Raw genomic sequence first — 26,565 nt, forward strand, 5'->3', positions numbered from 1 at the left:
TTGCATGCCTGCTGCACAGGAAACCCAAGGCACCCGGCTGGCTGGCAGCTTCTCCGCGGTTCTCACTTTCACTGCCGTCCTGAGGCAAAACGAAAATTCAAAGGCAGAATTTTGATGTGAAGGTGTTCCTCTCCCATCTGATAACAGCACAGACAGGGCCTGTGATCTCTATTGGGGTTTCTCAGCAAGGAGGGCCTGAGGAGAGGTTGCAGGCGGATGATGGGTATGCCCAGGTATGTGTTCTTTAGAGTCATGGCGCTAAACATTTAATCACAGTAACAGAAAACTGACACAGGGGGTCCCGTGTCCTGTTTAAAGAACTCTTAAGACAAAGATCCAGACTCTCCTACTTCCACTGGGATGATAAATCCCTCATAAACTGAAAATACCATTAAATAGAAATCGTGTTTAATACACTTAAAACCAGCCAAGCAATGTAGTTTTAGCTTAGTCTTTTTAAAATCATATTCAGAACGTTTGTTTTGGCCTACTGTTGAGCACAGTCACCCAATTAACATAAAACCTACTTTGCAGCGAAGTGTGTATCTCATGTAATCTATTGAACGCAACACTGAAAACTGAAAACGGTATGGGTACATAGCTTCTCACGCCACTCTGACGTTCCTAAAATTTCGGTCAAAGGATCACAAGTCAAGTACTACCTGCATGTACCTGCTCAGAGGAAGACAATGGTCAGGCCTAGGGACACAGTGCAGTTGGTTTAATACTTCCTAAAACATGTAAAGTCACAGCTTCAATCCCCAGTTAGGGAGAGGTGGGAGGATCAGGAATTCAAGGTTATTGTTGGCTATGTAAAGGGTTCGAGGCTTGCCTAGACTACCTGAGATCCTTCCTCAAAAAAACAAAACACAAAAACAAAACAAACAAACAAACAAACAAAACAGGTGGAGGCCTCAGTGGGTAAAGACCATATATTCTTTGCAAGTACGAGGAGCAGCCGTGCAAAGCTGGGTAGGTGTGGCATCCACCTGTAAGCCCCAGCACGAGAGACAGCCACAAAGGAAGCTGGTTAGCTAAGACTAAATAAATTGGCAAGCTCTGAGTACAGCTGAGAAACTCTGCCACAATAAGTCAAGGAGAGTGGCATCAACCCTGGGTCTTCACATGCACATTGCAAACATGTATGCCCATACATATGTGAACATAGACACCCTACATGCACATGACACACAAAAAATCAGATAAATAGGGAGGAGGAAGGGAAGGAGGGAGGAAGAAATTAAGAAAGACAAAACAGGACTGAGTGGTGGTGGCGCAGGCCTTTAGTCCCAGTACTCTGGAGGCAGAAGCAGGTGGATCTCTGAGTTCAAGGCCAGTTTGGTCTACAGAGTGAGTTCCTGGACAGCCAGGACTGTTATACAGAGAAACTCAGACAAACAGGCAGACAAAGACCACAAGGGGACAATAAAGTATCTGATCGCTATGAGTCCGAGTCCTTGTCTTGGGGCACAATGGCACTTTCAGTGAACTGGCATCCTCCCTCTATAAACTGAGTACCTGCTGCCCCCAGGCACCTGGGAACTGAATGTGAGCAAGAAGGAGCATCCACCCTCAGAGGGCTAACACTTTGAACACCATCCCCCCCCCCCAGTACATGAAGCAGCACTTCCTTCTAGATAATCCACCCATTATCACCTCAGATCTGAGGGGACTTTCCCAGGCCATGTTAGCAGGGTGCCATAGCCAAAAGGGGACCTTCTGGGTGTTTTTTGTGACCATTTTAGAGACAGATCTTAACTGCTGACAAGATTACCCATAAACCTTCAGACAGGAAGTCCCATCCTCTTCCTCAGTTAACCTTACTGATGAGGCTGATGAAGGATGACAGGGGTTAAGTCACAGGACAGGCCTGAGCAAAAACTAGAGCGAAGACCAGGCCTTTGGTAGGAGGCTTTGCTTTGGAAAGGTCCAAACTACCCAGATGGTACATTCTAGGTGTAAGATGAGGGCTAAGCCAGCCTAGGTAAAATATTCAAGCTCAGTGAGAGGCTGGCATCCAGATTCACCTGGGAGACAGGCCTCTGGCCAAGCCTGTGAGGGATTATCTTGATTACACTGATGAGTGTGGGAAGGCTCATCTTAACTGTGGGTGGGACCACTCCCTGGGCTGGCATCCTGAACTGTATACAATGGAGAGGATGAGCTAGGATTCACTGCTCTCTGTTCCTGGTTGTGGATGGGATGTGACCGGTTGCTTAGGCTTCTGCCACCTTGACATCCCCACCATGATGGACTTGGAGCCAAATTTTGCTCACTGGATTGTATCACAGCAACAGGAACAGAACAAGACACTCAGAGAGTACACATTTGGTGTACCTCCGAACTCCTCTGAAGGGGGTTCAGAGCCCTTGTGGGCTCTAATCAAAAGCAACCATATTTCCAGGAATGGCCTTTTCTCTTATAGAAAGCAGAATATGAAACAACAGAAACTATCAGCACACAGAGAACCACCTTAGCATTCACCTCCATGATTGCCATTAGGAAGAAAGTTGTTATGACTTCAGGGGTCTGTCTCATTGGGAAGAAAAGATCCCCGCATGTCTCGGAGGGACAGGAGGATGATGACAGGCTTTAGGATAACATCCTTACTGAATCTTGGTTCCATGAGAGGACTTGATGATCAGCAGTAACACACACACACACACACACACACACACACACACACACAATGGAACGCACTCAGACCAACAGCAATCAGAAAGCAAGCATTCCAGCTAAGAAAGTTTGCAGCAAGTCTGTTTACAATATTAATCACTTAGGCCTAGGGAGATAGCTCAGTAAGAAAGGTGCTTGCCCAGCAACCTGATGACCTGAGTTCTATACACCAAAGCCACATAAAAAGCTAGACATGGTGGTGACTTCTAATCCTGGGGCCAATGAAACTGTCAAACCCCTGAGACCTAGCTTACCTGGCAAGTGAGAGACCCTGTGTCTAAAAGTATGATGTTTGCTTGGCTCCAGAGAAACAATACCTGAGGCTGACTTTAGGTCTTTACATCATGTACATGTGCTACCAACACACACATAAATATGTACCCTACCCCACATAACACAAGGAAAGGAGAACAAAACCAATCACCCTAAAGGCCAGTACCACCCCCTTACTTCCTTCTCTTCGTTCCATTTCTCCTCCCTCCCTCCTTTCCTTCTCTTCTCCTTCCTTCCTTCCTCCCTCCCTCCCTACCTGTCTCTCTCGTTCCTCCTTCCTTCTCATCTTCCTCCCTCCCTCCCTCCACTCCTTCCCTTCCTTCCTCCCTTCTTTCCCAATCAAAACAATAAAATATTGCTAAGATCACATGTCCATTCTAATAACAAAAGAAAAACACACTTTATACCCAGATCCACAGAGTCCCCCCAAAAACCAACAAGGAGAGTTGGTTTTATATATGAGTCCCATATATAAAAGCAAAGAGCCTTTATTCTTACACAAGTTCATGAACTGAACTCAGACTCTCAGTGTGCCCAAGGTATTGGCGCAATTGGAGAGCCCTGAGAACAGCTGGGGTGGGGTTTTCATAGTAGCAGAGGGATTATTTTTTAAAGGCTCAGGACCCCTGATTGGCTGACATTTGCCTAGGGGTGCCCTGGTGAAAAAGGGACAGTTTATGCTGGGCTAAGGGACACCAAGTGATCCTATTTACAATAGTTGGAACTTTAGGAATTTCCTCTGGATGGTCTGTACCTGGGTGGAGCATGGGTGGTCTCAGTTCGTGGTCTTTCATGGAACCATGTATTGCCATAGGGTAAACTGAGACTCAGGCCTACCTTCCTGCTGTTCTATACAGCCTGCCTTGGCAGGTGTGCACCAAGCTGCCCTGGGTCCTACAAATACATTCAACATCTTTAATCACTGGGGAAAGGAGAACTAAATACCACAGAAGCAACAAGATATCACTTTGAACCCATTAGGATGGTTACCGAGGGCACCAGACGTCGGCACGGAACCTGCGGACTCTGAGTGGGTAAGGAAAATGTCGCACCCTATGGGAAACAGCCCAGTAGCTGTTCAAATGCCCACATGGGGGTACAGACCATTCTGCACTCAGGAATTCCAGCTAGAAAAACAATAACATGATGTCCCCACCTATATTTAAAAACAAAACACAGCAGGGTTACGGTGCTGCATACCTTTAATCGCGAGCCAGAGGTAGGAGAATCTCTGGAATCTCTATGAGTTGGGGCCAGCCTGGTCTACAAAGCGAGTTCCAGAATAGCCAGGGCTGTTACACAGAGAAAATCCTGTCTTGGGGGAAAACCAACCAAACAAAAACAAATAAACACCCTTGTAACACACCTGGTGAGGCACACATATGAATGGTGGGCTCACACATTCCAGGTCTCGGGTCTCTGAGCCTTTGAGATCAGTTCCAGACCTGCCAGGGCTACCTACACAGTGAGACCCTGTCTCAAAAAAACAAAAAAACCAAAGAAGAAAGCCTTGTATATATCCTTTACAACAGACCAAAACTAAAACAACCCAAATGACCATCAGCTGATCAACTGGCAGGCCAAACAGGAATATGCAAACCACAGTTTTTAGGCAGAACAGTATTTAGACAGAAAAAGGAGAAATCAGTGATACTACATGTGGGACCCGAGGGCAGTCTGCTAATGAGAAAAAAAAAGGTTGCTAGAAACTATTAATTACATGGTCCTGGCGTGGGCCTCATGGCGACCATTGCTGCTGGACAAGGTTCCAGCATTTCAACACTATGGACCACCCTTCTCCAGCATCTTTTCACTTCCATTTTTAATGATTCTCAATATTAATGTCTTTCCCTTTGGGAAATTTTGTGCAGGCTTTGGTAACAGATAAAAAATGCATAACAGTGGTAGCCTGTCTAAACAAAATAATTCTTTGGAAAAACATCATCTCGCCACCTCAGAACCAGGAAATCCATTGTGTCCTCCTAATTACACCAAGAACAAGAATTTTAGAGATTTACTTGATACACCTGATCCCAAGGATGAACTGCTACAATTCAGATGCAGAGCCTGAGGCCATTAAGGGCAAGAGTTCAGTTAATAAGTGCAGAGAAATCAGAATGGGTCCAGTCTAATGGGAAAAGAGTAAGACCTCAGGACCTTCCCTCTGAGGGAGCACGTGTAAGGGACTAGAAGACGCAAAGGGACACATTTAGGGAACAGCTCAGTGCTTATGCCCTTAAGGAATGAAAATTGGCTCTTAAATTGAAACACAGCGTCCTTCTGGTCCCCAGAAGAAGTCCTTTGGTCTCCATTCCCTGGGGGCTTGAGGAAAGTTCCTGCTGGCTAGGTCAGTCAATCTCTCTGGAAAGAGAAACTTGCGGCCCTTCATTACTCAAGGTCAATGCTAGATTCCTCAACCCCTCCTCTCAAGCCACACCCCAGCTCCACAAGCCCTACCTCCCCCAATTAATTCTGTGTGCAACTGTAGAATATAAAAGGTTAAACCTGCTGGCAGCCATCCTGATTTACCTTTCTTCCCGCCCTGCCTCCCCACCCCAACAAACGCATACACTAAAGAGTCCAAGAATAAAATATAGAAATAAAGGGTCTGGTCCAAGAATATAGAAATATAAAGTTGTTAGTCCAAACATATTTTGGGAGAAAAAAACATAAAGCTGGCAGCCACTGTTAACCTTTAACAAATGCTTTCTGCTTTAAAATCAGACATCCTGGCAGCCATGTGTACAGAGGTAAACTTTTAACAATTGTCTCCTGCCTCCCAGCTTCCCTGCTAGGCCGGTTTCCTTGCCAGACAAAGGTTAGCTTCTAACTGTTGCCTCTGCGGACCCTCTGCTTGTGTTCCCTTAATTTTTAACTGTCCCCTTAGGTGACTCTACTCTCTGCCTTGCATTCCTTCAGGGACAGTGCAAAGGGCTGGGTTAAAATAGGGTTGTGATGAGGCAGACGTGTCCTAAATGGTTCTCAGAGGGCTCATGAGCTTGAACACTTGGTCCCCGCTGGTGGTGCTGTTGGAAAGGCTGTGGAGCCTTCAGGAGACGGAGCCTTGCTGGAGAAGGTGGGGCACTGGAGGTGGGCCTTGAGGTTTCAGAATCTAGATTTGTTTTCCCTCGGTCCTCAGATTTGTGACTGCATAAGCAAAGTGACCAGCTGTCTTGCATTCCCGCCACCCTGCCTTCCCTCCCATGCTAGACTGTGTCCCTTCTTAGCCCGTGAGCCAGCCTTTACCTCTGATGATATTTCTTGCCAGGTCCTGGCTATAGGAAGTTTCTACTGCAGATAAATAACTATGAAGACACCGCAACAATGCATTCTACACGGTGAGAATGGCAACAAGTGTGAATCATCTTCCAACAGGGCAGTGAGAACCAAAGGCCCCCAAAAGCTGAAGGTGGGGAGACTGAAGTTCTGTTTCGCGAATAGGCCTCTTGGGTCTCTATCCTCCAGGGTCCAGAAAGACCACACCATGTCATCACAAAGGGCTGACCAAGGCTAGCAGCACGACACTTACGGAGCCATTTGCCTCCGGTTCCCCAAACATAGATGGCCACTCTTGGCACCTCAGCATCAACCTCACAGGCTATGCTCCAGGATGGCTCCTGGCACACGTTGCCTGGCAATGCTGTTCGGATGAGGACATTTCCGAAACAGCGCAGCCCAAAGCAGTGAGAACCACTCTGACCAAGCAAGTCCTTCGAACCAGGCCTCCCTGGAGGCTCCGTGTGTTTCATCAGTCCCTGGCCCTAGAGAGGGTGGACAAAGCTGGAGAGGCTCTGCTAAGGGTGGTGGTGCAGGCCTTTAATCCCGGTGCTAAACAAAAGCTAGAGATGCTCATTCATTCAGCAGTGAAGCCAGCACCAACCCAGCACCCACCAGTCCCACAGACATCATACAATTTGACTGTGACTGCCTGCTCTAACTCGGTCCATTTTATACTCTGTCAGAAGCACAGACTACTGAATCGGTCCTATCTATCTTTAACCTTGGCTAAGAGATCCATCTTTATCTTCATTCTCTCTGATAATATTCAGGATTTCCCAAGCCATCTGTGCTTGCCTCTGTTAGCTTTGCTACCCACACCCACACCTCCAGTGCTTTGACTCAACCTCACCTCCTGCATAAAGACTCCTAGGTCCCCAGAACAGCAGAACCCATCCTCCTTGGAATAGAATAGGCAATCATGAGGCAGTTACCTACTGTTGTACAACACAGTCTTGCTATCAGCTTTCCTACAGGTCCCAAAAGGTAGGAATCCTGGAGCTGGGGGAGACGGCTCAGATGGCTTTGCAAGCTTCAGGTCCTAAGTTCGAACCCCAGAACCTACAGTAAAAAGCCAGGAGTGTTGATTCTGGCACAGAAAAGTGGAGCTATATGGAGCCCTGGGGCTCACACCCTAGCCAGCATAGCCAAACTGCTGAGCTCAGGGCAAGTGAGAGATCCATGGCAAAAGATGAGGGGGCGCCGAGCAGACAGATGAGGAAGCAGTACAGGTGTTTGCTTTGCAATCATATCAGCCTGAATTGGATCCCCAGAACTCATGAGAAGGTGGAAGGAGAGATCTGACTTTGCAAAGTTATGCTCTGACCTCCACTTCTGTGCTGTGGAGTGTGTGTGAGCACACACACAGTAATAACAACAGTTTATAATAACCAAGGTGGACAGAACCTAAGTGACAACATCCAGGGCTGACCTCTGGCTTCCATATGCACTCATGCATGCACACACATACACAGAATATATAAAATATAGGAACAGAGAATGAAGAAGCAAGGGAGCCATCTATGGCCTCTATTAGTCACCTCTGTCATACACGAATGGCCACAGGGAAAGGACAGCAGAGAGACGGTGGAAAAGCCCCAAACACAGAAAACACTTGGAAATCTTTGATTCATAGCTCTATTCTACCTATGGCTAAAATGCAGACCATTCTAGAACCACAGGGTATTTTATAAGTTGGGTGACTAGGGCTTTCACACTGTGCTCCAAAGGATTTTTCAAAAGGTTCCAGAAAGCCCACAAATGCTTCATATTTTGTTTAACATAGATTTCAGGGCTAGTGAGACGGCTCAGCGGGTAAAGGTGCCTGCCTCCAAGGCTGATAACCTGCGTTTGCTTGCCACGATCCATAGAGTAGAATAAGAGACCCAACTCCAGCAAGCTCTGCTCTGACTGGCACATCTACCCTAAAACACAAGTAAATAAATGTGACGTAAAAATCAAATACAACATTTTCAAAATCCTGAACACACCTTTCTGTCTCCCCTGCCCAGGCATTCACATCGTGTGTGTCCACTTACAGAGGGGAGGGGCAGTGAAGGTACACATCTTACTGGGAAGTGGACAGGAGAAAGAGGACAAGGGTAACCAGGAAGCTGTGACTGCCCTGTCACCTATGACTGCCCCATGTTCTGTGAGTTCCACTTACAAAAGCCATAAAATTATTCACACTTGACAGAACTTCCCACCCACACAGTTTGAAACCACAGCAACCCGAAGAATTCTGAAAACATTGCTGGCCTTCTGACAGAGCCGGAGACCTGGCCATCTACAAAGTTTACACTCAAGAGCCTAACATGCAATTAAGTTACAAAAGTAAAGGGGGGATCCAAAAATATTTTAAGGGACTTTACAGTTTTGGCCTTGTGGTGGTGGCGCACACCTTTACTCCCAGCACTCTGAAGGCAGAGGCAGGAGGATCTCCATGAGTTTGAGGCCAGCCTGGTCTACGGAGTAAGTCTGAGGACAGCTAGCACTGTTACACAAAGAAACCCTGTCTCAAAAAACCAAAGAAAAGAAAGAAAAGCATAAGAAAATACACATGAATGCCAATGCTCAAGTGACTCCATAGTTAAAGAAAACCATTATAAAGAATTAAAATTATCTTAAATATAGGGAGCAATAGCATCAAGAGAAAAGCCATTAATGGATGATTGCTCAATGACCAGGCATCCTACAAGAGGGCCCTCCTGCTTTATCCAGGGAGACGCCAGACAGGCTGCTGATCCACACCAAGAGTATTCTATCTGTAGAAAAGGGACGGCGATCCATCCAAAAAACTAGACCAGATTAAGATCACCAGTTTAAAGTCTGGCTGGCGTGACACAGCCATCAGAGGGTTATGAGACTTAGACCTTAGAATGGATTCACCAACTCTTAGATAAGGACAGTCAATCCACATGCCACAGACAGCTGCAGGACTCTCAGGGTCCCAAACACCCCAGGTATGAATGTTCTTTGCGGAGGAATTAGGCAGTCACACACTAGATGCTAAGTTCATTTGTTCTGCAATTTATAACCAAGGTCAAGTCTCCCAAACTATACAGCAGTCGGGTCAGCCTAGCTGGCATCCCAAGCCCTCGGAACAAACAAATGATGAATTAGCTCATGTACGCATAGCCTGCCCTTCAACCCCTACCCTACCTACGAATTTATCTGGAGCTTTCTAAAAGGCAGCGGTGCAGATACACCAAGGATATTGATTCAGTTCATCTGGGGTGTGGCCCAAACCGGAATCTCCCTAAAAAATTATAGTATACAGTCAGGATACTGTTTCCTCATACCTACATAAAAAGCCAAGAGTGAGACTTGTCAAAGGAGGTGAATGGTTGGAAAGACAACTGAGGTCAATGTTTAGCCTTCACACGCGTGCATACGCGTGTGGGCACAGACACACAGAGGATTTCGGTCAAAGATAAAACCTAGATATAAATCTTCCAACTTTTAATTCTCTGTGTTCTCTGTACATATCCGTATTAGGCACGGTGGAAAGGGGCTTGCGGCGCTTGCCTAGTAATTTCGGAAGTGATCACTTTAGAGCTGCCTTGTAACCACGAATGTTTCCGCAACTGAGTCAAGAGCAGGACCACCCTTAGCCTCAGCGAGTGCAGTCATCAGCTGCCGGGCCATTCCAGAAGAGAATGGCAACCAATAGCTTAAGTTTCTGAAAATGCTTCAAGACCCACATTTTCCAGAGTATGTGGATGCATCTTCATGACCGCTAATGCCCTTTCAAAGTTTTGCTGAAGGAAACTATACTGAAAAGAGACATATGGGATACATAGTGCCTGAATTCTTCTCTACCTGCTTCACGTGACCCCTTGTAAGAAATGAGTTTCTGCCTTAACAGTGCACTCATTCCTTTCCAAGTGACTACACACCTACATTCCACAGCAATGTAATCATCTCTTAGTTTCTAGTTACACGTGACAGGGTATTAAAATCTTCATAAATGCAATGTGTTCAAGCTTATGAAGCTTACCCATTTTTTGCACATGTGGACTATAGATGTGACGTGTATGGTAGGTGTGCATGCACACATGAGTGTAGAGGCGAGAGATGAACCAGATGCCTTCTTCAATTGCTTCCCACCTTAATTTTTGAGACAGTCTTTTACTGAACCTTGAGTTTGCTAATTCCCCTATAAAGAGTGGATGGTAAGTCCCAAGGATTCTCCCATCTCTTCCTTTCCAGCACTGGAATTACAGGCTCAAGCTGTACTGCCCAGCTTCCTATACAGATGTAAAAGATCTAAATTCAGGCCTTCATGCTTGGGTACCACTTTACTAACTGAGCAGTCTCCCTAGCTCCATTTCATTCATCTTCACAGCCTATCTGTTAATGTTCCAAGTAATTAATGGCAAGTTAGTTTGCTCATTTAATGCACAACAGTTAGTGTTTACTTGTGTAAGGAAAAGTAAGTTCTGTTCACAACATCAGTTCCAAGATTACGTGCTCATTAGAAAGCATTCAGTGTGGAGATCAAAGGCAAATTCAAAGCCAGTCTCTAATGACTGGTCCTACAGTCAAGCCTACACAAGAAACTGCCCCATGTTTGAGTTACCTTGGTTTCAAAACAAACCAAGTGGTTTATAAAAGGAAGACTCTACTAGACTTACTATCATGTAAGACATATAATCAATTTCCCAAGAAGAAAGCAGAATGGCCAGTCTCATGCCTGGTTAAGAGGCTTGTGGGGAGGACTGTATATCAGGGCAGGAAGATGTCTAGACAAACACTAGGTTGCAGTTCTCTTGCTGAAAGTGAGTGTGCTGGCTATGCCCTAACGCACAGCCTTCAGTGACTGCCTAGCCATCACTTAGGGCAGCTAAGGTCAGAAGTCCATACCCAAGTCACAGCTTCTAATTCTGATCTCTCATAATAGTAGAGCCGTGGTGTATTTTTATATTCATCTATTTGATGCTGAAGACTGACTCGGATTGCTATACATTACTGTGTACATTGAGGGTACATGTGCGTTCGTGAGGTTGTGTGCATGGGTCTGCAAGAATGTATGGAAGGCTGGTTAGTGGTCAACCTTAGCTGTCATTCCTCAGGTACAGTACACATTTATTTATTTAGACAAGTCTCTCATTGGCCTTGAACTTAATGTGTAGGCAAGACTGTGGCCAGAAAGTCCCAGTGATCACTTGTCTCTCCCTCCCCAGTACTGGGATGAAAGGCAGGGTACAGTGCCTGTTTCTTTACAGCAAGATTTGAGGGTCCTTTGTATATCACCTACAAAGTTACCAACCTAGCTCTGTATTATATTTTAATCTTTATCTAGATGCTTCTACTGCCTTTAATTCAGAACCCGGAAGGGAGGGTAAGATTAATTCACACAGCCAACTCCCTTTTGTGTGTTTTAATTTTGTTCTTGTTTGTTTGTTTTGATTCCACATGCTAGGAGCAGACAGGTGCATTCTACTTTACTGTTTAAAACACTTCTCTAGAAGTAACTCACTGTAAGTGTAAAGTTTTTAATTCTGGTAGATGAAGAGACAAGATTATTGGTCATGTGTTCTCTTTCTAAATGTTGTTTCTTTTAAAATGCTATAATATATGCCCAAAGAATTTCCATGGGATAATTTAACTTTTTGCTAAATGGAAGATTATCTCAAGAAAAATTGGTAGAGTCCCCAGTCATTTTTACTTTGACCTGTTTCCGTAATGCATCCTTCTGCCTTTAAACATCAGGCCATTAAGAACAGAAATGGCTTTTATTAGCATACAATACATAACATTCAGAAACCCCCTGAGCTGTTGGTGCCCAGTCCACTTCTGAATATCATGTGCCATCCAGCTCTTGGTCAGTGCTACTCTTTCAGGTTCTTGCTGCACAAAGATTGATAGGTAATCATATGTGCAGATATACAGTTTATTTAATGTCCTTAAAAAAATAGAAATGATAGGAGCTGTGTGTAAAGCTCTGATGTTAAGAACACTTGCCAGGCATCCACAAGGCCCTGCGTTCAGTCTAGGGCATCTCTAACCTGGGTGTGGTGGTACACACCTAGACTTCCAGAATGTGGAGGCAAAGTCTGGATGAACAGCAGCTCAAGGCCATAGTCAAGCTACCTAAGAAAGTTCCAGGCTAACCTTAAATCCAGAGACCCAGCTTCAATGAACAGACAAACAAACAAAAAGAGCTGCTGGAATGTCTCAGTGATGGAGGCACTTGCTACCAAGGCTGACAACCTGAGCTTGATCCCTGAGACCCACAAGCAGGAGAGAAGTGACTCCTGCAAGTTGTCTATGGAACACACACACACACACACACACACACACACAGACACCACAAAATAAAATAAAGAAATGCAAAGAAGCAATATGGTAAACCATAAAAATGTTCAGCTCACTGCCATTCAGAAGGCAAACTTAGAGCACCTCAAAAACTCCCTGGGTTAGAACACTCCAGGCATGACCACAACTCCCATGGTACAAATCCCTGGAACACGCCTGCCCCTGCCTTGTATGTCTAGGCTTGGGTGTTTGGGAAGCTGGTGATGCTATTTGGGAAGGCTGTGGAACTCTCTGGAGGAAACACATCATCGGGCAGTCTTGAGGTTTACAACCCCACCCTTCTTCTTGCACTCACTCTGCTTCCCAGCTGTGGTTGCAGTGTGACCAGTCACCTTGGATTCCTGCTGTGGAGCCTTCCCTCAGGGATGGGTTACATTCCTCCTAGAATGTAAGTGGAAATAAACCTTTTCTACGTTGCTTCTGGTCTGCAATTTTGGTGGTTATAGTGATGAGAAAAATAAATAATTAAAATCTTCAACCATCCCTTTGTATACAGCAGAAATGGATAGTGACTGGGCAGCTTTTATTTTCTTGGCTTCCTATTCAGAAGATCAGACTTTGATTTGCTAGCTACTTGGGTTTTATAACAATCAAGGATGGTGATATGTACAGCCTAGAATGTGATCCTGACAGGAGGGAGCCAGGCAGCGAGCAGCGAAGACACGGTTGATTTATAGAGAGTCAATTACAGGTGGATGGAGTCATAGTCAAACAAAACCACCAAAGTTAATTTTAACTGCTCTCTCTCCTTTTTCTCCCTTTCTTCAAATAAACTAAATCTGTGTCACTCACTCCTTATGACCACTAGATTTATAACCAAATTCAAACGACTTTCATAATCACCCATGCAAGGGGGAAGAATGACCATAATCATTACTAGAATGATTTAGATTTCTCTATCGGCACAGTAGGATCTGAGGGGAGTTTATTAATACCTCAGCAAACCTGCCATGAATATGCCATCTGGGTGTTTGCTTTAGAAGAATGACCTGATTTTGCCTATGAGTTCAATTAGCATTGAACTTCCTTCGTGACACCCTCCATCAATTGGGTCAGATCAGCTGCTATCGCAATTCATTTCTTCCTTGGTGGTTCTCTCTTTCAGAACTGGCGTGCGTGTCAAGTCGATACTTGTTTTACAACTCCGAGTGTGCATCAGGTCACCTTGGGAGATGTTTTAGATACAATAATAGCTCTCTTTCCTTTCCAAGTTTTCTAACCTATTAGTCTAGAGCAGAGGTTCTCAATCTCCCTAATACTGTGACCCTTTAACACAGTTCCTCATGTTGTAGTGACCCCCGAACATAAAATTATCTCCATTGCTACTTCATACCTGTAATTTTGCTACAGTTATGAATCATAACACAAGTATCTAATAGTCTTAGTGTTTTCTGATAGTCTTAGGTGACCCCTGTGAAAGGGTCATTTGACACCCCCACCTCAAGGGCGTCGTGACCTACAGGTTGAGAACCACTTGTCTAGAGCCAGGTAAACTAGGTAGCCTTGATCATAACAAGAGAATCAAAGATTGGGATTTTTTTTTTCAAGGCAGGGTTTCTCTGTGAGTCTTTGGCTAACTGTCCTAGAACTCACTCTGTAGGCCAGGCTGGCCTCAAACTCAAAGATCCGCCTTCTTTCGCCTCCCTGAGTGTTGGGATTAAAAGTATGTGCCACTATGCCTGGCCCTAATATTTGGAACTGTTAGGCTAAGATATCCACCTAGCCAGACACAGGTTAGTGAAAGAGAGGAAGAGAAAGGAGCTTTGCCAAACAAGGGACAATGTGATTCAGTCATTGACTAGCTAGAGTAAACAACCCCAGATGGCTAGACTTCCTGAACTTTCCAGAAAATACCAGAAAACTCAGGGCCAAAGAGATGGCTCCGTTGGCAAAGTAGTCACCACACAAACATGAGGATCTTCAGTATCTGCATAAGCTGTGACCTCAGGCACAGAAGGACCCCTGAAGCTCGCTGGTCAACTTGCATGGCCAAATATGTAAGCACTGGGCTCACAGAGAAACTCTTTCAAAAATTAAAATTGAGAAAAATATGAACATCATTCTCTGGTTACACATATACCACACCCACACCCACTACCACTACCACCAGAAAAACACAACGTGGGTGGTGTTTGGAGATAGGATCTTGCTCTGTACCCCAAGCTACCACCAATCTCATGGCAATCACTATAAGCTGTCTTCTAGCAAACACAAATCTGTGACAATCCTAAGAAACTGGCAGAGAACTGGACACGTAGAAGCTATGTAGTGCTAGCCTGGGCTACAAAGGGAGACCTTGTCTCAAAAAGGAAAGAAGCAGGGGCCAGGGAGGTAGTTCAGTTGCTAAAATGCTAATCTAGCATGAATGACACCCTGGGTTCTATTCCAGTCACATGTAAATCAGGTATGATGTTGCACGCCTGTGATTCCAGCATTTAGGAGGAGGTGGCAGAAGAATCAGAAAATCAAGGTCATCCTTGGGTATACAATAAATCTGAGGCTAGTGGAGGCAACTTGTCTCATAAAACAAAGAACTGCCACCCAGTGAGATACAGACGCATGTCCCAGAATCCTGAATGTCTAGCATGACTTGCCCACTTAAAGGCAGGATGGGGCCAAGGCAAAGTGTGCCACTGGCCCTCTCCCTCAAAGGCGGAGAGAGCCCCCTTGTCTCCCAGTTGTCTCCCAGGTGTATCAACACCAGAATCTTCCAATTCCTCCCTCTCTCACTGACTTCTAGCTTCACACTTAGCTCTGTTAGGATCTAGAGTCCTTATGCAAGAGCTACAAGTCCTTCTGTGAATTGGGTACTTAATATTTGTTGAGAAAAGTCCTTGTCCTTTTGTCAGTGAATAAAGACGTCTGCTGGGCTGGGGATATGGCAGCCAGTGAAGTGCTTGCCTCGCAAGCACAAGACGCTGAGTTCAGTCAACAGAACAGCGCTACATGTTCAAAATCCCAGATAGAAGAGGCAGAGGCAGCACAGCAGGGACCTCTGGAGCTCGCTGACTAGACAAGTCTCTCCGGTGAGTTTCAGGGACAAAATAATGGAGCCTATTCCCTTTTTATAAAAGGGGGGGTATGTGGATGACATCCTAAGGAATGATGCCTGAGATTAACATTCTGCACACACACACACACACACACACACCCCGCACACCCCACATCTTCTAGAGTTATCTTGGAAAACTAGAGGCATGGCTGCTCTGAGAACCTCTACAGAACCTAACGTGTCTCCCAGAACCAATTTCTCAAGTAACAGTTTCATGCTTCAGAAACTTGGACAACGAGAATCACACAGAGCGAACACAGAAGTGGCCTCCACCAACCAGACTGCCTCATGCTCTCCCTGGACCTGCTCTGATGAGGTTAATACCCAGCAAGGGGCCCACAACTCATGTGGTCTGAACTTAATACTTGGAGACACATCTCCAGGGGTAGCTCCTCAGCTGTCACTGAAGCCAGCCTCCTGAGCTTGCTCTGAAATCATTCAGGAGGCCCAAATGCCCTGGGTGAGTGGAGAGGTAAGCTAGTGTGACAGAGGCAGGTTTAGGAATCAAATCCAAATTCAAGTCTCAACCCCAGTAAGCTTCACCCTTGGCCTGCTTTGGAAAGTTCTGGAAACTTCCACATGCAGAGAAAATGACTACTACTGCAGGGAGCTATAATTTGCAAAGTGCTTCTTCGGGTAGTGAACTTCTGATGAGAACTATATGACTGAAGAAGTCTCTTGACCCCTCAGAGGAGCCCCAGAGGCCTCCCCAACCTCCTCCTGTTTAACCTAAAACCACACAGTGAGCCTTTGCTAACCTCATTTTATTCTGAAGCAGAATTACAGCTTGCTTTGTGCTCCTCAATTCCTATCTCCCAGGATGTACGCATATCTATGTGAAGCACAGAAAACACGGGCAAGTGTCTGCCAAGTGTCACAGTAACTGATAGAGAATTTATCTTGTAGATGGTCTTTGGTGAAGAAGTCAGGCAGCCCTGGCTGGCCAAACCCTATTCCAGGATTAGTTGTGATTGCTACTTCAAAGTATTTCCTAAAGCTGGGGCAACTCGGTGGTTAAAGTGCTTACCACTCAAGCACGAGGAGCTGAGCTCAGGATCCCAGCACTCAAGTAGACGAGGAATGGTGGTGCGTACCTACAATCCCAGTGTGAGGAGGTGGAGAAGGAGGCTCCCTGGAGCTCTCCAGCTGGCCAGCTCAGCTCAGTCAGTGAGCTCCAGGGTCACGGAGAGACTCTGTCTCAAGAGATACCATGGAGAGCAAAGAGATCAAGGCCTGCTGTTGATTTTGAGCTCCACAAATATACACTAAGAGAGTGCACTGTGCACACACACACAACACACACAAAAACACAAGGAATTGCCTGCATCAGTACCTAGGGATGCCAATCACAATATTGGCTTTTCAAACGTAAACACACACCCTGTGGATTCACTGAAGCAAGCCATTCTCTGGAAGACACTGTATTTAAGAATTGTAACCAACAAAACTCATGTCCAAATGGATCAAAGACCCCAATGTAAAACCATCTACATTTAACCTCATAGAAGAGAAAGTGAGAAGCACATTTGAATGCATTGGCACAGAAGACCATTTCCTAAATATAACCCCAGCAGCACAGACACTGAGAGAAACAATTAATAAATGGGACCTCCTGAAACTGAAAAGCTTCTGTAAAGCAAAGGACACGGTCAACAAGATAAAACAGCAGTCTACAGAATGGGAAAAGATCTTCACCAACTCCAAATTGGACAGAGAGGTGATCTCCAAAATATACAAAGAACTAAAGAAACTGGTCATCAAAAGAACAAATGATCCAATAAAAATGGGGTACAGACCTAAACAGAGAACTCTCAACAGAGGAATCTAAAATGGCTGAAACACTTGTTCAACATCATTAATCATCAGAGAAATGCAAATCAAAACAACTCTGAGATTCCACCTTATACCTGTAAGAATGGCCAAGATCAAAAACACCAATGACAACGTATGTTGGAGAGGTTGTGGGGCAAAGGGAACACTTCTACATTGCTGGTGGGAATGCAAGCTAGTACAGCCCCTTTGGATGTCAATGTGGCGATTTCTCAGAAAATTAGGAAACAACCTTTCTCAAGACCCAGCAATACCACTTTGGGGTATATACATAAAGGATACTCAATCATACCACAAGGTTATGTGTTCAACTATTGTTTGTCATAGCCAGAACCTGGAAACAACCTAAATGCCCCTCAACCAAAGAATGGATAATGGAGCCGAAAAAATAATGGCATCTTAAAATTTGCAGGCAAATGGATGGAGCTAGAAAACATCATATTGAGTGAGGTAACCCAGACCAAGAAAGACAAATATCATATGTACTGACTCATAAATGGCTTTTAGACATAAAGAAAAAAAAAGCCTATATCTATAATCCAAGAGAACCTAAACAACAAAGAGGACCACAGAGAGACATGCATGGATCTAATCTACATGGGAAGGAGAAAAAGACAAGATCTCCTGAGTAAATTGGAAACACTGGGACCATGGGAGAGGGTAGAGGGAGAGAAGAGAGGAAAGAAGAGGAATGGAGAAAATATATAGCTCATAAAAACAATTTTAAAAAAATATCATTTGGGCTGGAGAAATGGCCCAGTGGTTAAGAGCAGTGGCTGCTCTTCCAAAGGTCCTGAGTTCAATTCCCAGCAACCATATGGTGGCTCACACTGTCTGTAATGGGATCTGGTGCCCTCTTCTCATGTGCCCAAAGACAGGTCACTCATATCCATAAAATAAATTTAAAAAAATATTTTTTTAAATAAGGAATTGTGACCAAAACAAAAATCCATTGTGCCCTTAAGTTTCACAACATAATGAACTTAATGAACAGAGATAAAGCAACCTGTACACAGGCCTGGAAGATCAGCTCTCCATGACATCATCTTAAGTGACCTGAAGATGAGATTCCAAAAGAATAAATGTCTATACTGTTCTCAAGCAACAAACCTGTGGCGGCAGTTTGGACTTTCTGCAGGAGAATGATCTGACCTTGGGTCACAAGATAGAATTATGCAGCTCAGATATATTCTTGGCAAGCCCCGCCCCTCCGGGGTACAATTCACTTTATAAGGATAAACAAGTAGGGGCAGAATCTCTCACACTCATCATGACCACCATAGCAAAGGTGTCTGAGATGCTTTTCAATTAAAATGTGTCCCCAGGGGTGTGAGTGCGTGGTTCAGTATGGAAATCTCTTGCTAGGCAGGCATGGGACTTGAGTTTAAGCCTCAGTGTTCCTGTAAAAAATTGGGCATGGTTCTCTTATCGCGGCGGTAGAGACAGGCGGATCTCTGGAACTCATATGCCAGACGGTCTAGCAGAACCAGCAAGTTCCAGTTTACTGAGACCTTGTCTCAAAAAGAAAGGCAGAGAGCGATAGAGAAAGACACCAATGCTGACCTCTAGCCTAAAGAGAGGGGGGGGGGGGGGGAGAGGGAGGGAGGGAGGGAGGGAGAGAGGGGGGGGGGGAGGGGGGGAAAGGGAGGGAGGGAGGGGGGGAGGGAGGGAGGGAACACTCAGGAAACAGTCCAAGCTACCAAGCATAGCAAGCATCACAACTCGATTTTCAGTCTGCCACATCCTAACAGCAACCTGCCAATGCACATGCCTGGGTCCAGTATCACGTAAGACCATGCAGGAGTCCCACTGAACATGCCTTTCCCTTTCTACAGTTGGCTCCACCAACCACAGTCTGAACATATTAAAACTAATATTCCAGGAACAGACAATACGTTGTACATAAGTCACTCCAGATAGTGTGACGGAATCTTCCTACTCCACACGGGAATCATATCTCCGTCTCCCACATCCATGCTGCATACGCTACCTGCCCATTAGCCACTTTGTGCTCATCTTAGTCATCAGATCGATGGCCTCATATAGCGGTGGTCATGATCCAATAACTGATTTCTCTTTAACGATGACCCCGAATTCACACATGCCAAAAAGAAGCTATGCTTCCTTCAAGTGAAAAGGTACATGTGCAATAATCTACTGTAGATCCATTTCTATTTTACATGTGTACAAAGTGTGCATTTGTGGGTGGGTATATGCGAGTGAGCACACGTGCCCTGGGGTGGGGGACAGAGAGGGTGTCAGATTCTTTGAAGCTGAAGCTGCTTCACATCAGTGCTAGGAACCAAACTCTGTTCCTCTGCAAGAGCAGGAAGCGCTCTTAACCTCAGCGTCATCTCTGCAGGCCCAATAATCTACTCTACAGAGAGATACAACATGATCATGTTCTTTTATTAAATTATTATTATTATTCTAAATCCTATTTTATGAGCTGTGAATCTTTTGCTCTTTCAAATTCGGAAAGTGAGCTATCATGTGTATATATGTATAGAAAAGAAATTGTGTATTGGGGATTCAATAGTATTTGTGGTTTCTGCAACCACTGGAGGGTCTTAAGGCATATCCCTCATGCACACAGAAGATTACTGTGTTATAAGGCACCATTGTGGAAGCTGAGTTCATACACTACTTTTATATACAGACATTTCAAATAAGAGTGTTAAAATAGCAACGAACCCTGCCTATGGCCTAAGCATGTATAGCCAAGCACGGCCTTTCTCTGTTCCTAGCTCTCTAAGAATCCCACCAGCAAGACTATAAACACTATTGAAGGGACGCATCCTACAACCTTGGAGTTGTCACCTTCTCACGCTGCAGTCTTACCCAAGGTACCCAGGAACCACCCTCTGATCTTATTCACTGATGAGGAAGAAAGGGGACGAGAAAGAAAAAAGTCTGTTAGGAAGCTTTGAACAAGATAACTTCAGAAACCACTACCATCATGTCTGTGGCTACTGCTTAGACACATAAGAGTAATTCTCTCTTGAGGAGTCCTCATCCACACTTGGGGGTACACTGTCCACTGCCTAGGCACCTCCTCACTAACTTCTATTAATACCTGTGTTTAAATATATGTTAAAACCTTTTTTTTCTTTTTTCTTTTCTTTGTTTTTTTTTTTGGGGGGGGGGACAGGGACACAGAGATCCATCTGCCTTTGCCTCCTGAGCTCTGGGATTAAAGGTGTGTGCCACCATCGCCAGGCTAAAGCTGTTTCTTAAAAACCTCACCTCTGCTACACACTGGCTCATCCCACGGTTCTTCTCTGCAGTGAAACCAAGAAGCCTATGTTCATCTGAGCAGAGGCCTCTGGGAAGAATGGCTCAGGCTGCGGCAGGTAGCAATGTGGACCCGTGTCCCAGGTCCTTGCCTGACTGCGCTGCCACTTCTGGAGGGACCAGCACATGGGACCTCTCCTTGAGAGAGGAGCTCATCTGCATTTCTATGGAGCATCACTTTCCTCCACGAGGATGACTTTCCCTGTAACTTGCCAAATGGGAAAAGAAGTCACAGACTGTGAAAGACAGAGACAGCCCAGAAGGTGCACAGGACTTTTTGTCCATTAGAGTCTTCTACATTTCCCTAACATTTCTTTTTCTAAGTTTTTGCTTTGTTTTTAAGATTCCCATTTGATTTCTTAATTATGTGTATGTCTATGAACGAGTGCAGGCACCCACAGAAGCCAAAAGAGGGCAACAGATCCCAAGAACTCGTTACAGGCAGCTTGCAAGCTGCTTGATCTGGACACAGGGATCGAACTTGGGCCCTCTTGCAAGAGTTACAGTAAGTGCTCTTGGCCACTGAGCCACCTCTCCAGGCCCTTGTTTAGGTCTCTATCAGCCAAGATCGAAGGAAGAGATAGAAAGCACACAGTGATTTGAATAAGGGAATTTACTTTTTAGATATTTAATCTTTAGTGTTTGTGTACATGGGTGCTTTGCCTGCATGTATGTGTGTCTGTGCTGTGCACTATGTGCTTGCAGTGACCACAGCGGCCAGAAGAAAGTGTTGGGTTCCCTGGGATCAGAGTTACAGTTGTCAGTCCCAGCCATGTGGATGCTGGGAATCTAACCCAGGTCCACGGACGAACAACTAGTATCCTGAGCAAGGAGAACTTAACATAAATGACTTTTCACTTCAAGCCACAATTACAACGACAAGGCACTAACTAGTGAGAATATGACATGCTTCAAGACATCCCAGAAGACCAGCCCTGTGCAGCAGCCTAGGCCTGGGAAGAAACAGTGGAAAAAGGCACCCATCCCAGGCCAGCCATCCTGTCAGTAACAGAATCAGAAACCTGTGCCTGTGGTGACGTCACTGTGGTGCCTTCTAGAAGTCTCTGGGAATCAGCTCACAGGCCTAAATGGCCCTAGGCACTCGGGTACCAAGTTGCCCACGGTTCAGCCATCCCAGCAGGAATGGAGATAATACTGGAAAGAGACACCTGTGCCCCAGCCTTTGTCTATCCGGTCAGTGAAAAACGAACTCCAAAACAGGCATTTCCCCAGGATCTGGTGCTGGGAAAAGGAAAAGGCTCAAGACTAGCCAGCGTGAGTGGAGGGCTTGTCTCCTGGAAAGAGATCTCACACCGTGCTGACAACCTGCCAGACCACCTTGCAGGAAGGACTGGAGCTGAGACAACCATGGGTCAGTGACAGCAAGCCCACACACTGACCAGGACTCTCAGGTAAGCATACTCTTGCCCTCTGCTTAAATCGAAACTTTGTGTTGGGACCACAAAGATGGACTTAGCAGAAATCATTCAAAGGGCCAAGATCCATCTTCGCAAAGCGAGCAAAGGGGATGGAGCTGGCAGGTTGTCCGTCATGTAGGCCAGCTAGCCCAGGATATGCAGGAGCAAACAAGAGACCCATCTCAAATATGCAGAACATGAGGATTGATACCTGCAAATGTACATGAGCTTCTGTGTACACCTATGCTCCGCCTGCCACTCATACACATGCACATGCACACACCTATGTTCTGCCACCTGCACACATACACGCGCACATACATACCAATGCTCTGCCACCCACACACACGCATGTGCACACACATACCTATGCTCTGCCACCCACACACATGCATGTGCACACATACCTATGCTCTGCCTGTCACTCATACACATGCACACACACACCTATGCTCTGCCACTCACACACAAGTATGCACACACACCTATGCTCTGCCACCCACACACGAGTGTGCACACACACCTATGCTCTGTCACCCGCACACATGCACGTGCACACACATACTTATGCTCTGACACACACACAAGCATGTGCACACACACACACCTATGCTCTGCCACTCACACATGAGTATGCACACACACATCTATGCTCTGCCACCCACACACGAGTGTGCACACACACACACCTATGCTCTGCCACCCACACACATGCTTCTGCACACACATACCTATGCTATCACTAACACACATTACACTGAAACTTGAAACAGTGTTCTGACACAGCCCCACAAGTACTGTGGCCTTTTGCCAACTATGCCTTAAAAGTGCTAAGAATATCCTAGATCCCCACACAGTTGGTGCTGGGATGGAACCCAGGGCTTTATGAATGCTATGTAAGCACTCCACCACTGAGCTGTAGCCCAAGCCTCCCCAGTCTTTTCCCATTTAACAGGAGGAATACTCTCTATGAGCCTTTCCATCGTGTGCTAATGGGTTCTTGCTTAGCGGTCCTCTGTGAGTCTGGCATTGTGGGTATCCAGTTCGTTCCTGCCTCACGCTTTTAAGTTGGATCTTGCTTTGTAGGCTTTCCTGAAAGGACAGAGAAAAGCTCTTCAAGCGAGTGCTGGGCTGTGAAGGAAACGGCCAGTTCCCTCCTGTCACACCCCAAAGGCATGGCAAAAGAGCCTGCTTACCACTAGCCGTGGTTCCAACCCCGAGAAATGGAAGACAAATAGTTCTTACTCCCCATGAGCAGAACTTTCTGATGTCATTCAAGACAAAAAACCGCAGCCGAGTAAGATGGGAGCCTTCTCTTTCTGAGGTGACCAGAGGAAGCAGAGATAGACAGCAGTGTGTGATAACAGCTCTGGCGAGCCCATAGAAACAGCCCCACCAACAAAATTCTCCAAACTGCTTTCTGAGAGGTACTTTTGGGGGGATTTTCTTGTTTTATTTGCATGTATGTGTTAGCGTCTATGTGAGTGTATGCCACACGTGTGCAGCAAGTGCCCGTGGAAGCCAGGACAAGAAGCTGGATCCGCTGGAGCTGTTGACAGGTGGTTGGGAGCCACCAGACATACATGCCGGGAACTGAGCTAGCGTCCTCTGCATGATTCATAGTATACGCTGTTAGAATAGTACTTCTTTCTATGGTAATAGGTGTGTGTTTCTCTGTGCGTGTACGTGTACGTGTGTGGGGGCTGAACCACAACCTCTGCTGTCATTCTTCATACGTCTTTCACCATTTTTTTGACACATATTCTCTCAGGCCCAGAGCTTGCAGAGAAGCCTGGGACAGTTGGTCCTGGAGCCCTGGGGATCTGTCTTCCTGTCTCTACCTCCTCAGCACAGGAATTCCAAGCACATGCCATCATCTCTCTTGCTTTTTTTTTTTTTTTTTTTTTTTTTTTTTTTTTTTTGGTTTTTCGAGACAGGGTTTCTCTGTAGCTTTGGAGCCTGTCCTGGAACTAGCTCTTGTAGACCAGGCTGGTCTCGAACTCACAGAGATCCGCCTGCCTCTGCCTCCCGAGTGCTGGGATTAAAGGCGTGCGCCACCACCGCCCGGCTCTCTCTTGCTTTTTACATGTGAGGATCACTGAACTTAGGTCCTCACTACCTGGGTCACCGTCCCAGCTCCATGTAGCCTATTTCAATGGAGTCTTCGCCATAGAGTTCTTCCTAATAAATGTGCCTTCTCCATAGAACAACCTGGAAAAGAGGCCTCCATAGGACTGTCTAGTCAGGTTGGCTGGTGAGTATGTCTGTACGGTGCTATCTCCTGTCTGTTAATTGAGGTGGGAACGCCACACCCATTGTGGAACCATTTCCTAGGAAGGGGATTTGGAACTGTAAGAAGGTGCAGGGAGTGAGATTAGCACCGACAGATACACATTTAATTCAGTGCTCTCTGCTCTAGATGGTGCAAGTAACAAGACCAGTTCAGTTTTCTTTTTTTCTTTTCTTTCTTCTTTCCTTTCTTTCTTTCCTTCTTTCTCTTTCTTTCTTCTTTCTTCTTTCTTTCTTTCTTTCTTTCTTTCTTTCTTTCTTTCTTTCTTTCTTTCTTTCTTCCTTCCTTCCTTCCTTCCTGCCTTCCTTCCTTCCTGCCTGCCTTCCTTCTTTCCTTCCTTCCTTCCCTTCCTTCCTTCTTTTTTCTTTTTTGGTTTTTCGAGGCAGGGTTTCTCTATGTAACAATCCGAGCTGTCCTGGAACTAGCTCTTGTAAACCAGGCTGGCCACTCACTGAAATCCGCCTGTCTCTGCCTCCCGAGTGCTGGGACTAAAGGTGCGCACCACCACTACCAGGCCAGTTGGGTTTCCTTGACTTCCCCGCCACGATGGACTACATACAGCCTGGAACTGAGCCCAACAAGCACTTTCTTCCTCCCGGTGCTCTTGTCCGGGAATTTATCCCAGCTGCTGGCAAAGACCCAAGACAGGTAATTTTATACAACATATTTTTAGTCGTGCCTAAGTTTTCAACACAGTCTGTCACGCACAGCCAGGGTGGAATCTCCTACTTACGCCCGTCATTTCAGCATTCAAATAATTTCTTGTGTCTCGTTTCATTTTTAATGTTTCAAAAAATGCCCTGTTCATTCAACATATGGGGATCAAAGAATGAGGTGATGCTGCTTCCAAACTCACCCAGGTGAGTTTGGACAGAATCCAATCCCAAGCTTATTTGACCCCAAAGCAAAAGAGTGTGAAAAAAATGAGTCAAAATTCAGAAAGGATCAAGCCAAAAGTGGGGGGGGGGGGGCAATAAATGAGCTGATTGCTAGCACATTCTAGTTTCTCAGAGAGGTTTTGTTCAACATGTCTAAACAGAAAGCACATATATTACAAAGTAACTTGCTTCTCAAATCAAGGAAGCCAGAACTTGAGCATGGAGAGATGGCTCAGCAATTAAGAGTGTATATTGATTGGGCAGAAGAGCTGTGTTCATGCCCTAGCATCCACGTCAGGTGCCTTCACAGCTCCTTCTAACCCTCGGGGGACTGGAACCCTCTTCTGACCTCTGCAGGTACTGCACTCATGTGGACATACCCTCACAGAGAAACACACAATATAAATAATTTATGAAATAAGACTTATTAAAGCAAGCCAGAAATTCATCCTTTAAATCTTCGGATAGAGTTAATTCTAGTGTGTGTGTGTGTGTGTGTGTGTGTGTGTGTGTGTGTGTGTGTGTATTATATATAGTGATGATACCTCAGCTCTTCGATCTTGAAGGGAAAATGTTACTTTTAAAGGTAGCGTGTCAGGCTGAGGATGCATTTCATTTTGACGGAGTACCTGCTTAGTATACAGGAAACCCTGGGTTCCATCTAGTGCTGCATAAACTGGATGTGACAGAGCATAGCTGTAATCTCCGCAACAGGAAGTAAAGGTAGGAGGATCAGAAACTCAAAGTCATCCTGAGCAGTAGAGCAAGTTCAAGGCCAGTCTGAGCTACAGGAAATTAGAGGGGAAAAACTGCTCACAAAGACAGAAAGTGATGGCAGGGAGGTTCAGCCTGACATGGGATTCGCCTCTGTATATGTGCTGCTTTTACTGGTTGATGAATAAAGCCGTTTTGGCCAATGTCAGGACAGAATATAGGTAGACAGGAAAACTAAACTGAATGCAGGGAGAAAGAAGGCAGAGTCAGGCAGACACCATGTAGCTGCTGAAGGAGAAAGACGTCAGAACCTTACCAGTAAACCACAATCTCGTGGTGATACACAGATTAATAGAAATAGGTTAACTAAAGATGTAAGAGCTAGCTAGAAATGTGCCTGAGCTGTTGGTCAAACAGTGTTGTAATTAATATAATTTCGGTGTGTTATTCAGGTCTGGGCAGTAGGGAAACAAAAGCAGTGTCTGTTTACATAGACCGAATGGGAAGCAGGAGTCCTCGGCCAGGGCCGAGCTATAGAACCAT

The 26,565-nt window shown here is 45.5% G+C and overlaps 1 protein-coding gene across 2 annotated transcripts in view; it reads right to left on the reverse strand.

The window, feature by feature from the left end:
- Mgat5 (alpha-1,6-mannosylglycoprotein 6-beta-N-acetylglucosaminyltransferase) overlaps positions 1-26,565 on the reverse strand; it is a 294,834-nt gene that overhangs the window by 192,558 nt on the left and 75,711 nt on the right. The gene's annotated exons all lie outside the window — the stretch shown is intronic.

Source organism: Arvicola amphibius, chromosome 12, assembly GCF_903992535.2.
Source record: "Arvicola amphibius chromosome 12, mArvAmp1.2, whole genome shotgun sequence".
NCBI classification, from domain to species: domain Eukaryota; kingdom Metazoa; phylum Chordata; class Mammalia; order Rodentia; family Cricetidae; genus Arvicola; species Arvicola amphibius.